This window comes from Mobula birostris, chromosome 27, assembly GCF_030028105.1.
Source record: "Mobula birostris isolate sMobBir1 chromosome 27, sMobBir1.hap1, whole genome shotgun sequence".
Lineage (NCBI taxonomy): Eukaryota > Metazoa > Chordata > Chondrichthyes > Myliobatiformes > Myliobatidae > Mobula > Mobula birostris.
Genome location: NC_092396.1, coordinates 21,850,312 through 21,861,461, shown reverse-complemented (window position 1 = coordinate 21,861,461; position 11,150 = coordinate 21,850,312).

The window sequence follows — 11,150 nt, the reverse complement described above, 5'->3', positions numbered from 1 at the left end:
ATATATGTCTTATTTAAATTTAAATTCTATAATTTTAAGAAACACTAACATTATTTTTGTTTTGGATCTCAGCTTTTTTACAAGATACCCAATCATCTCCTTCCTAGTTGCCTGGAGAATTATCGCTGAAATATGCACTATATCTGGTAGTTAGTTAGTTAGTTAGTTAGGTAGCAGCTTTTATGTCTTGCACTATTGTACTGCTGCTGCAAAACAACACATTTCATGACTTACGTCAGCGATAATAAACCTGATTCTGATTCTCACTGTTCTTATCACAAAGGGCACCCAATTTTTACACATCTCACAATCAGCAAATAAGTTCATATTTTTAAGAGGGGTTGCCTTAGCTAGAACACTGTGCTCTTCTTGACAAAGTCCCATTCAATCTATAACAGGCAGGCAAGGGCTGAAGGTTAACATTTACTGTAGCGATAATACAGCCTATAAATGCCAACTGAGACTTTAAGAGCTCATGCATACACTGGCACTTTGACTCACGGCCTTCAGCCTTGGAAACAAGCAGAACTCAGTCTGACAGTTAATCAGTTACAATGGATTTCATTAGGTTTTTATTTAAGTTGACTTACACCTATTCCTAAATATCTTGTTCAGCATGTCAGCAGGATGGGAATTCCACTGTGTATTCAGGACAGAGAAGCATTTTAAGAATTGACATCCTTTGGAATGAAGGGACAAGGTACAGATGAGTGAGCAACAAGCTTGTAACAGTCACAACCACAAGAGAAAACAAGCACAAGCATTCGGCAGAGCTGTCACTTGTAGTGTCTTTGCATTGATAAGATATTTAAAGTGGCAAGTTTCCTTCATTTTGAAGAGTGGTTTCAATTGTGATGCTTTTAGTTTTTTTCTTATGTCCTGCATAATGAAAATATGAATTCCCTATAACATTTTTAGTAATTCTTGTTTTTTATGACTCTCGCACATTCTTCTCTCCATGCTACTTTTATCCTCTTTCATAAATACATTTGAAAGCTTCAGTACTTTAGTGACTGGTCTGTATACAACTGTTAATAGTTTTCTGGAACATTCCTGAGTGAAATATGTATACCAGTGCAGGATGGACTGAGATATGCCAGCTCCCACAAAGACTTGAACCATGAGAGTTTCGGGCTTTCTGTATTGTTAACACTGGAGTCCACCAGCAAACAAACTTGAAGCCCGATTAATTAGCCAAAATCTTAGTAATATTTCTCAGTCAGAGGGTTTAAATCACAGGTGTTAAATCATTCCATAAATCTACACTAGAATTTAAAGAATTGCTATTAACATTCTTCACAGTATCATTAATGCTAGGGTTGCTTTTCTCAACATGGGGGCAGCTGTGGAGAGGAAAGCAGTTCTGATGAATAATTATCATCCTAAAACACATTTATGTAGCTGTCTTCACAGAATCTGCATTTCTCTTTCCATTTCAGAGTTCCAGCAACTGTCTTTTGTGTATTTTCCATCCAATATTTAGGCTTTGGTCTACACAGATCATTGGATACTTGTTTAATTGATTTTTCTTCTTCTTCTTGACCCATAGCTCTTAGTGGACCATAGGTCATTGATGACCTCCCGTCTCCATTGCCCAAAGTCGATGGCCTGGTTGGAGTTCACCAATGTTTCTGTAATCCATTGTGTCCGCTGTACAGGGAATTGCCCCATACAGCTCCACCAGAGCCCTTTTGGCCAGCATTACCCGTTTCCACCTCTCATGATGGGGACGTAGGGTTCGACTTTGAGAGGCAATTGATTTTTAGGACCTGGATATTCATAACAAAGTCAGTATTTATTGCCCTGAAAACATAGAAGAAAGGACAATACAGCACAGGAACTTATAGTCCACAATATCTGTATTGGCCCTGATGCCAAATTAAACTTATTCCTCCATTCCATTCCTGTTCATGTGCCTGTCCAAACTCCTCTTAAATGTTGTTGCTGTTTCTGCTTCCACCATCTTATCTGGCAGCACGTTCCAGTCCCCTACCACTCACTGAGTCAAAAACATGCCCTATAAATTTCTTTCAGGCATCCGTTAGTCTTGTGAGACCATGGATTTGCGCCTTGGAAGGTTTCCAGGGCACAGGCCTCGGCAAGGGTTGTATGGAAGACCAGCAGTTGCCCATGCTGCAAGTCTCCCCTCTCCACACCACCGATGTTGTCCAAGGGAAGGGCACCAGGGCCGATACAGCTTGGCACCGGTGTCATCGCAGAGCAATGTGTGGTTAGGTGCCTTGCTCAAGGAAACACCACACTGCCTCAGCTGAGGCTCGAACTAGCGACCTTCAGATCACTAGACCGATGCTTTAACCACTTGGCCACGCGCCAACACAAATCTCCTTTAAAATTTCCCCATCTCATCTTGAATCTATGCCCTCTAGCATTTGGCATTTGACATCACTGGGAAAAAGACACTTGACTATCAACCCCATCTATGCTTCCTATAATTTTATAAACATGTCTGACACTTCAGAGAAAACAATCCAAGTTTGTCCAACTTCTCCTTGTAACAAATACTCTTTAATCCAGGCAACATTCTGGTGAACCTCTTTTGCATCCTCTCCAAAGCTTCCACATCCCTCCTGTAATATGATGAGCAGAATTACATGCAACACTCAAAATGTGTGACCAACCGTTTTACACAGCTGCAACATGACTTCCAAAATTTTAATGCCTCTCCTGATAAAGGAAGTATGCCCTGTGCTTTGTTTAGCACCCTATCTACATGTGCTGTCATTTTCATGGAGCTATGAACTTGCACCCCAAGACTGGTCTGTACATCAATGTTCCTAATACTCCTGTATACATTCCTCTTCAAATGAGTACAATACCTCGGATTTGATCAGATTAAATTCCATCTGCCATTTCTCTGCCCATCTCTACAACTGGACTATATCCTGCTTTATCCTTTGAGATACTTCCTCACCATCCACAACATTGTCAATTTTTGTGTCATCTGAAAGTTTACTAACCAGTGTACCTACATTTTTGACTAAACCAGTTTTATATATTTCACAGAGGTCCCAGCACTGATCCCTGTAGATCACCACTGATCATAGACCTCTATTTGGAATAACACCCAACCCCCCCACCACTACCCACTCTTCCTTGACCAAGCCAAGTCTCCATAGATCCCATGCGCCTTAATCTTCTGGATTAATTTACCATGAAGGACTTTGCTGAATGCTTTACTGAAGTCCATGTAAACAATATGCCCTGCTCCCCCTCAATCATCTATATCACCTATTTGAAAACTCAATTAAGTTTGTAAGAAGTTAGCATCAACATGCCAGAGAACCCTCTCTGACCTTCTCTTTAGTGAATCCGAATGCAAAGCGTGCATTTGGTGTTTCATCCACTTCCTTTGGCTCCAGGCATAAATCTCATCCTTTGTCCGTGAATGGTTTTATCCTTTCCTAGCCCCCTTGTTTCTAAGAAATGTACAAAATGACATGCCATTCTTCTTAGTGCTACTCACAAGGGATAACTTATGGTCCCTTTCAGCTCTATTGATTCTCTATTTAAGTTCTTCCTGGCTTTCTTTATATTCCTCAAGGATCCTGTACAATTTCGCCTTATATATTCTCCGTTTTTCATTTTTTGATCAATCTTACGACATCTCTCATCAACAGGGTCCCTACACTTTGCCAACAATGTCTTTCTTCCTCACAGGAACATATTGGTCCTGACTTCCACATGTCTGATGTGGACTTACCTGATAAGAACGACTCTCAATCCCATCTTTCTGGCTGCTGCATAACACTGCTGTAATTAGCCTTCCCTCAGTTTAACACTCCCCACTCCCACTGAAGTCCAATCTTAACTTTATCCATAACTATCTGTAAATTTAAATTATGATCACTGTTCCCAAAATGCTCTCTCACTGGAATTCCAATATCCTGGTCAGATTCATTTCCCAGTACATAGTCATAGTCATAGTCATACTTTATTGATCCCAGGGGGAAATTGGGTTTCATTACAGTTGCACCATAAATAATATAGTAATAGAACCATAAATAGTTAAATAGTGATATGTAAATCATGCCAGTAAATTATGAAATAAGTCCAGGACCAGCCTATCATCTCAGGGTGTCTGACCCTCCAAGGGAGGAGTTGTAAGGTTTGATGGCCACAGGCAGGAATGACTTCCTATGACACTCTGTGCTGCATCTCGGAGGAATGAGTCTCTGGCTGAATGTACTCCTGTGCCCACCCAGTACATTATGCAGTGGATGGGAGACATTGACCAAGATGGCATGCAACTTAGACAGCATCCTCTTTTCAGACACCACCGTGAGAGAGTCCAGTTCCATCCCCACAACATCACTGGCCTTACGAATGAGTTTGTTGATTCTGTTGGTGTCTGCTACCCTCAGCCTGTTGCCCCAGCACACAACAGCAAACATGATAGCACTGGCCACCACAGACTCGTAGAACATCCTCAGCATCGTCCGGCAGATGTTAAAGGACCTCAGTCTCCTCAGGAAATAGAGCCGGCTCTGACCTTTCTTGTAGACAGCCTCAGTGTTCTTTGACCAGTCCAGTTTATTGTCAATTCGTATCCCCAGGTATTTGTAATCCTCCACCATGTCCACACTGACCCCCTGGATGGAAACAGGGGTCACCGGTACCTTAGCTCTCCTCAGGTCTACCATCAGCTCCTTAGTCTTTTTCACATTAAGCTGCAGATAATTCTGCTCACACCATGTGACAAAGTTTCCTACCGTAGCGCTGTACTCAACCTCATCTCCCTTGCTGATGCATCCAACTATGGCAGGGTCATCCGAAAACTTCTGAAGATGACAAGACTCTGTGCAGTAGTTGAAGTGAGCAGATGGTGGAATCATGGTGGTGAAGTGCTTCCACTGCTATTCAACTGGGACTTTTCAGGATTTATTCACAGTGGTGACGAAAGACCTGTAATAAGCTTGCAGGGGTATCAGCAGTAGGGAACATTCTCATGCCCCAGTTGCCCTTATTTTCTCGATGGTAAAGGTCATAGATTTGGAGAGTGCTGCTAGAGTATGCTGGCTAAGTAACTGCACTGCATTTTGTAGACCCATTGTAGATACTATACACTAGTAGAGCTGGCATTAAATGTTTAGAATGCTGTAGGGATGGCATTCAAGTAAGTTATTTTGTCCTGGAAGGTCTCAAACTTTTTGAATGTTGCTGAAGCTGTAGAAAGGGTACAGAGTATTCCATTGCACTCCTGACCTATGGCTTATAAAGCTGTAAAGAAATAGGATATCAGGAAATGAGTCACTTTCCATGGAATATCCAGCTTCTCATGGTCTTGTAACAATACTTTTGTAACTGGTCCATTTGAGCCCCTGCTCAATGAAGCACTCAATGAGGGTGGGCAACTCAACAACAGTAGATAGTTGGATGCTTCCTGTCATCAGAGGTGGTATCTGATTAGCACCTCTGTGGCACAAATTTACTTGGCACATCTTATGCAAACTGTGTTTTATATGTCAGTCTCATTATTACAGTCATGTTGCAGTCCAGTATCTTTTGCAATAGGATAAGGTGACATCAGTAGTAAGACCAACGTCTTAGAGGAGATTGATCAGAAACTTCACTTGTGGCCAATGTCAGCTAGTTTAAGCAAGTAAACCAGAACTATAGTACACTTAGGCAAGATCATGATTAGAAGAGTTTCAATCTCCACTCCCTGGAACAGGGGCTCCCAACCGTTTCTATGCCATGGACCAATACCATTAAGCAAGGGGTCCATGGACCCTGGGTGGGGAACCCCTGCTCTAGAGTGTTCATGTAACAGAGAAGATCAAAGCTGGTTCAAAACAATAAAATAACTAGAAATAAGATTTGTATAAAATAACTACAAAAATTCAGCCTGCTTTCTTTAGCACAGTGTATATTATGTTGTTGTTGAAGTGTCATTGGCCTGAAGCATTAACTACATTTTGGTCCTACATTTTCTGTCTAACCTACAGAGTATTAAAGTCAGAAAAATGTTGCCCATATTTTTTATGACTGAGAAGGAATATCTTTGAATTCATGCCAGTTTACAGAGCATTCCTGGAGCCCAGTCCTCTCTGTTGGTCCCACATTCCCAAAAACTATCCACCTCCCTGCCCACAAATTCTATTGTTCATTAACTCACAAGGGGCAATTTACAGTGACCAGTTAGCTGCTATCCTATCCTCCACAACTATTGGTAGTGAGAGGAAACCAAATCTCCTGGATGAAATCCACATGGGGACAATGAAAACATGCAAGCTCCAACCAGACACACCAGAGGTCAGGACAGAACCCAGGTTACTGGAGCTGTGAAACAGCACCCCCACCTGTATTGTTTTGTTATGCTGCCTTTAACATTTTATTCAAATGGTTATGAGGCTGGGCAATGCATCATTGAAACTGGTAAATGGAGCAAGTATTATGTTAACATTTAAGAATAGGCTATCAGAATTAAGTTCATTATCACTGACATATGTTGTGAAATTTTGTGGCAGCAGTACAGTGCAATAAATTAAAAATTACTTTAGGTTACAATAATATATTAAAATAAGTAAACAGTACAAAAAGTGAGCAAAACAGTGAGGTAGTGTTTATGGATTCATGGACTGCTAAGAAACCTGATGGCAGAGGGGGAGAAGCTGATCCTAAAATATTGGGTGTGTATCCTCATACTCCTGTTGAAATTATAATTCTTTGTTCATTGCAAACTACAATTAACCCTGGTTTTCAATTATTGCAAATTATTTACATATTTAAACCATGTGTTTAATATTTGCCGATGCTTTTAAAACAGATTTTCTGTCGGCTGATGTTTAATCAGGAGCTTGGTTAGTAGGAACTTTAACATCTTTTCTGCCTAACATCTTAATTCCGGTCATGTAGAATTTTCAACTGTGTTTTGCCAAGAGATGTTCTGCTTTGTTCAGAGTTGTGTTTTGATGTTGAGTAAAAGAGATTTAATGTTGATACTCAAGAGCAGAAATATGACGGTCCCAGCAAAAGGTGGAGTAAATACTAAATACTGCATCTTAGCGACCTCCTGTGGCTGGAGGGAGGCACAAATTATAGCAAAATAATTTTGTGCCGCAACAAAAAGAGTAACTGCTCCTGTTCTAATAGCAAAATTTAACACCAACCATGGCTGACACCAGCTTTTAAATACCCCAAAGTTTAATTTTCTCCTGGAGCCCACTACTTAATACATTTACATCAAATTGTGAATGCACTTTATCACGTTTCCCCAAAGCATTAGTTTAATATTCTGAATCTAATCACATCCATTGAGAGGTGGGGTGGAGGTACGTCTCTACCAAAGGAGGTTTAATGCACTCCTTCCCTCTGCTAGCCAGCATGTCTTGGGCAAGGTGTAGCATCTATTTAGCCTCTCTGACCAGGGTCACATGAAGCCATGGGAGCAGTTTGTGGATGGTTGTATGAGCAATTGGTGCATATCACAAGTCTTGGTTATGTGACCACTGATGCCAGGCAGATAATCTCTGAAGAATATTGACAATGGCTGGGGTCACCCATCTTGTAAAGACACCACCCAGAAGGTGGCAAAGGGTGGCTTGTGTCTGTTCTGCAAGAAAGACAGAAGTCTGTAGAAAAATTTGCCAAGAACAATCATGGTCATGGAAAGACCACGGTCGCCTATGTCATGCAACATGGCACATAATGAACAAACATCTATAATTTGGTGTTTTTTAACTCTATTTTGATTATTTAATGTATTTCCAAGTCAAAAATAAATGAATGATTTTACTGTAAAAAGTGACTGGAACACAGATCCATTACTCACTCTCTACACTTGTTCATTCTCATTTACTTTCCAGGCTCCCTCTCTCTGCCTTGGTTTTATGCTCTCTCAATCCAGCATTATCCTGCCTTCCGTCTGGATATTACTCTGTGCTTCCCTACATTACAAATTATATTCTTCAAACCTACCACAATGTCCATGTGGGCAAGAATGTATTTGGGAAGTTCTGAGATTGTGATAGACTCACTTGTAAACATTCATTCCTTACTATGGCAAAATGTTCAGAACTAGGGAACCTGATCAGCCATCTTGTTGCAAACTGCCATGGTCAAATTTTATGTGATGGACAGAAGAGTCGGAATAGACTTTGTTACTCTCGGTTTGTAGAGGGTAGTTCTGTTTATTGTGATGGCCCAAAGTGTCTGCCAAAGATTGCAGCCTTGTACAGCTCTGAATCATTAGGATGGGGATCATTATTTACTTTATACTTTACTTTACTTTATACTTTATTGTCGCCAAACAATTGATACTAGAACGTACAATCATCACAGCGATATTTGATTCTGCGCTCTCTGCTCCCTGGATTACAAATATTAAATATTAAAAATATTAAAAATAGTAAAAATTAGTAAATATTAAAATTTTAAATTATAAATCATAAATAGAAAATAGAAAAATGGAAAGTAAGGTAATGCAAAAAAACTGAGAGGCAGGTCCGGATATTTGGAGGGTACAGCCCAGATCTGGGTCAGGATCCGTTCAGCAGTCTTATCACAGTTGGAAAGAAGCTGTTCCCAAATCTGGCCGTATGAGTCTTCAAGCTCCTGAGCCTTCTCCTGGATGGAAGACCGACGAAAAGTGTGTTGGCTGGGTGGGTCGTGTCCTTGATTATCCTGGCAGCACTGCCCCGACAGCGTGCGGTGTAAAGTGAGTCCAAGGACGGAAGATTGGTTTGTGTGATGTGCTGCACCGTGTTCACGATCTTCTGCAGCTTCTTTCAGTCTTGGACAGGACAACTTCCATACCAGGTTGTGATGCACCCTAGAAGAATGCTTTCCACGGTGCATCTATAAAGATTAGTGAGGATTTTAGGGGACAGGCCAAATTTCTTTAGTTTTCTCAGGAAGTAAAGGCATTGGTGGGCATTCTTGGCAGTGAACTCTGCTTGGTTGGACCAAGTCAGGTCATTTGTGATATTTGTCAGGTCATTATAGGGCTGTTCACACATGAAAGCAATTGTACAAGAGGCTGAGGGCATTGAATATCTGACTGAAATGTTTGATAGCTTGGGAGTGTTTAATTCTGACCTTGCACACAATCATGTGAGGAAGCTGCAGTTCATCCATCCCAGGACAAGGGAGGCAGTAACTTTCAGGTGAACAGACACAGCTAAGGGGTAGCAGCCAATTGCTGATATCACAGCATCCATTGCAGCAACAGACAGAAGTCACCCGATGTTGTAGTTTTGCAGTGACAACTGATAGCTTCCTTCAAACCCAGAAAGTTGCCAGCATGGATTCCATTTTTGGAAGTGGTGGAGAGGGACCTCTGAGGGTATGATCATACTCCAGCAGTCTAACATCCAGCAGGTTACTAGGAATTCTGATATTCTACCTCTAGGAGTGGCACCAGCTCAGTGAAATACAAATCTACAGTCCTTCCTCAGGGAGACACCTCCTCTGCACATACCATTGCTCTTCCAGCATTCCTCTTGCTACTGTGCATGGCTGGCAAGCTGTCAGTCCTGCTGGCACATCGAGGTCCTAAACTTAGCTACCTTTCCCTACAACTGCTCAAAGATTGGTGTTAAGGGGAAACTGCATGACCTCCTCCTTATCCAATTGGATCCTGGATTTCCTCACCTGTAGACCCCAGTCAGTTCAGATTGGCAAAAACATCGCCACGATCTGATCTGCACAAGTGCACCACAAGGCTGAGGGCTTAGCCCCTGCTCTACTCGCTTTACAGCTAAGCACAGCTACAATGCCATATTCAAGTTTGCTGATGACACCTTTGCCATGGGCCAAATCAAAGGTGGTGATGAATCAGCATATAGGAGGGAGACTGAAAATCTGGCTGAGTGTGTCATAACAACAACCTCTCACTCAATGTCAGCAAGACCAAGGAACTGATTACAGACTTCAGGAGAAGGAAGCCAGAGATCCATGAGCCAGTCCTCATCAGAGAACCAGAGGTGGAGAGGATTAGCAACTTTAAATTCCTAGGTGTTACTATCTCAGAGGACCTGTCCTGGGCCCAGCACTAAGTGCAATTATGAAGAAAGGATGGCAGCGCCTCTACTTCTTTATGAGTTTGCGGAGATTCGACGTAACATCTAAAACTTTGACAAACTTCTGTAGATGTGTATTGGAAAGTGTATTGACTGGCTGCATTACAGCCTGATACACAACACCAATGTACTTGAATAGAAAATCCTACAAAAAGTAGTGGATACGGCCAAGTCCATCACGGATAAAGTCCTCCCAACCATTGAGAACATCTACATGAAATGTCATCGCAGGAAAGCAGTATCCATCATTAGGGACCCTACCACCGAAGGCCATGCTCCATTCTCACTGCTACCACCAGGAAGGTAGGAGAACCTCAGGAGTCATACCACCAGGTTCGGGAAGTTACTATCCCTCAGCCATCAGCCTTTTGAACATAAGGGGATAACTTCACTAAATTTCACTTGCCCCATCATTGAAATGTTCTCATAACCAATAGATTCACTTTCAAGGACTCTCCATCTCATGTTCTTGATATTTATTGCTAATTTATTTATATTATTATTTCCTCTTCTTGCATTTGTTGCCTTCTGCACTCTGGTTGAATTCTTTAGTTGGGCGGTCTTTCATTGATTCTGTTATAGTTAATATTCTTTAGATTTGTTGAGTATACCCCCAAGGAAATGAATCTCAGGGTTGGGGTTGTATATGGTGACATATATGTACTTTGATAATGAATTTACTTTACTGTTACTTTTTACTTCCAACACAAATCATTGAAAGTTCATGCACATTGACAGCAGGCAATTAATATAGCAAATGATTTCATTGCAAGAGGAATTAGGTACACAAGTAACATTGACTTATCTTGAAAAGACTGCACTTGGAAAATTGTGTTCAGGCCTGGTCTCCCTGCCAAAAGAAAGATGTACTTCAACAAGATTCATTGGATTCCTGTGATTGGGTTCTGTCCTAAAGGAAGAAATTATGCCGACAAATTTAGAAGAAAAGGATGCATTATTAAAACCCTTATCATTTTTACAGGGCTTGATGGGATCACAATCAGAATCAGGTTTATTATCACTAACGTATATTGTGAACTTGTTTCTTTGTAGTAGTGTAAGACAAAAGATTACTATGTTATGATAAAAATAAAATAAATAAATAGTGCA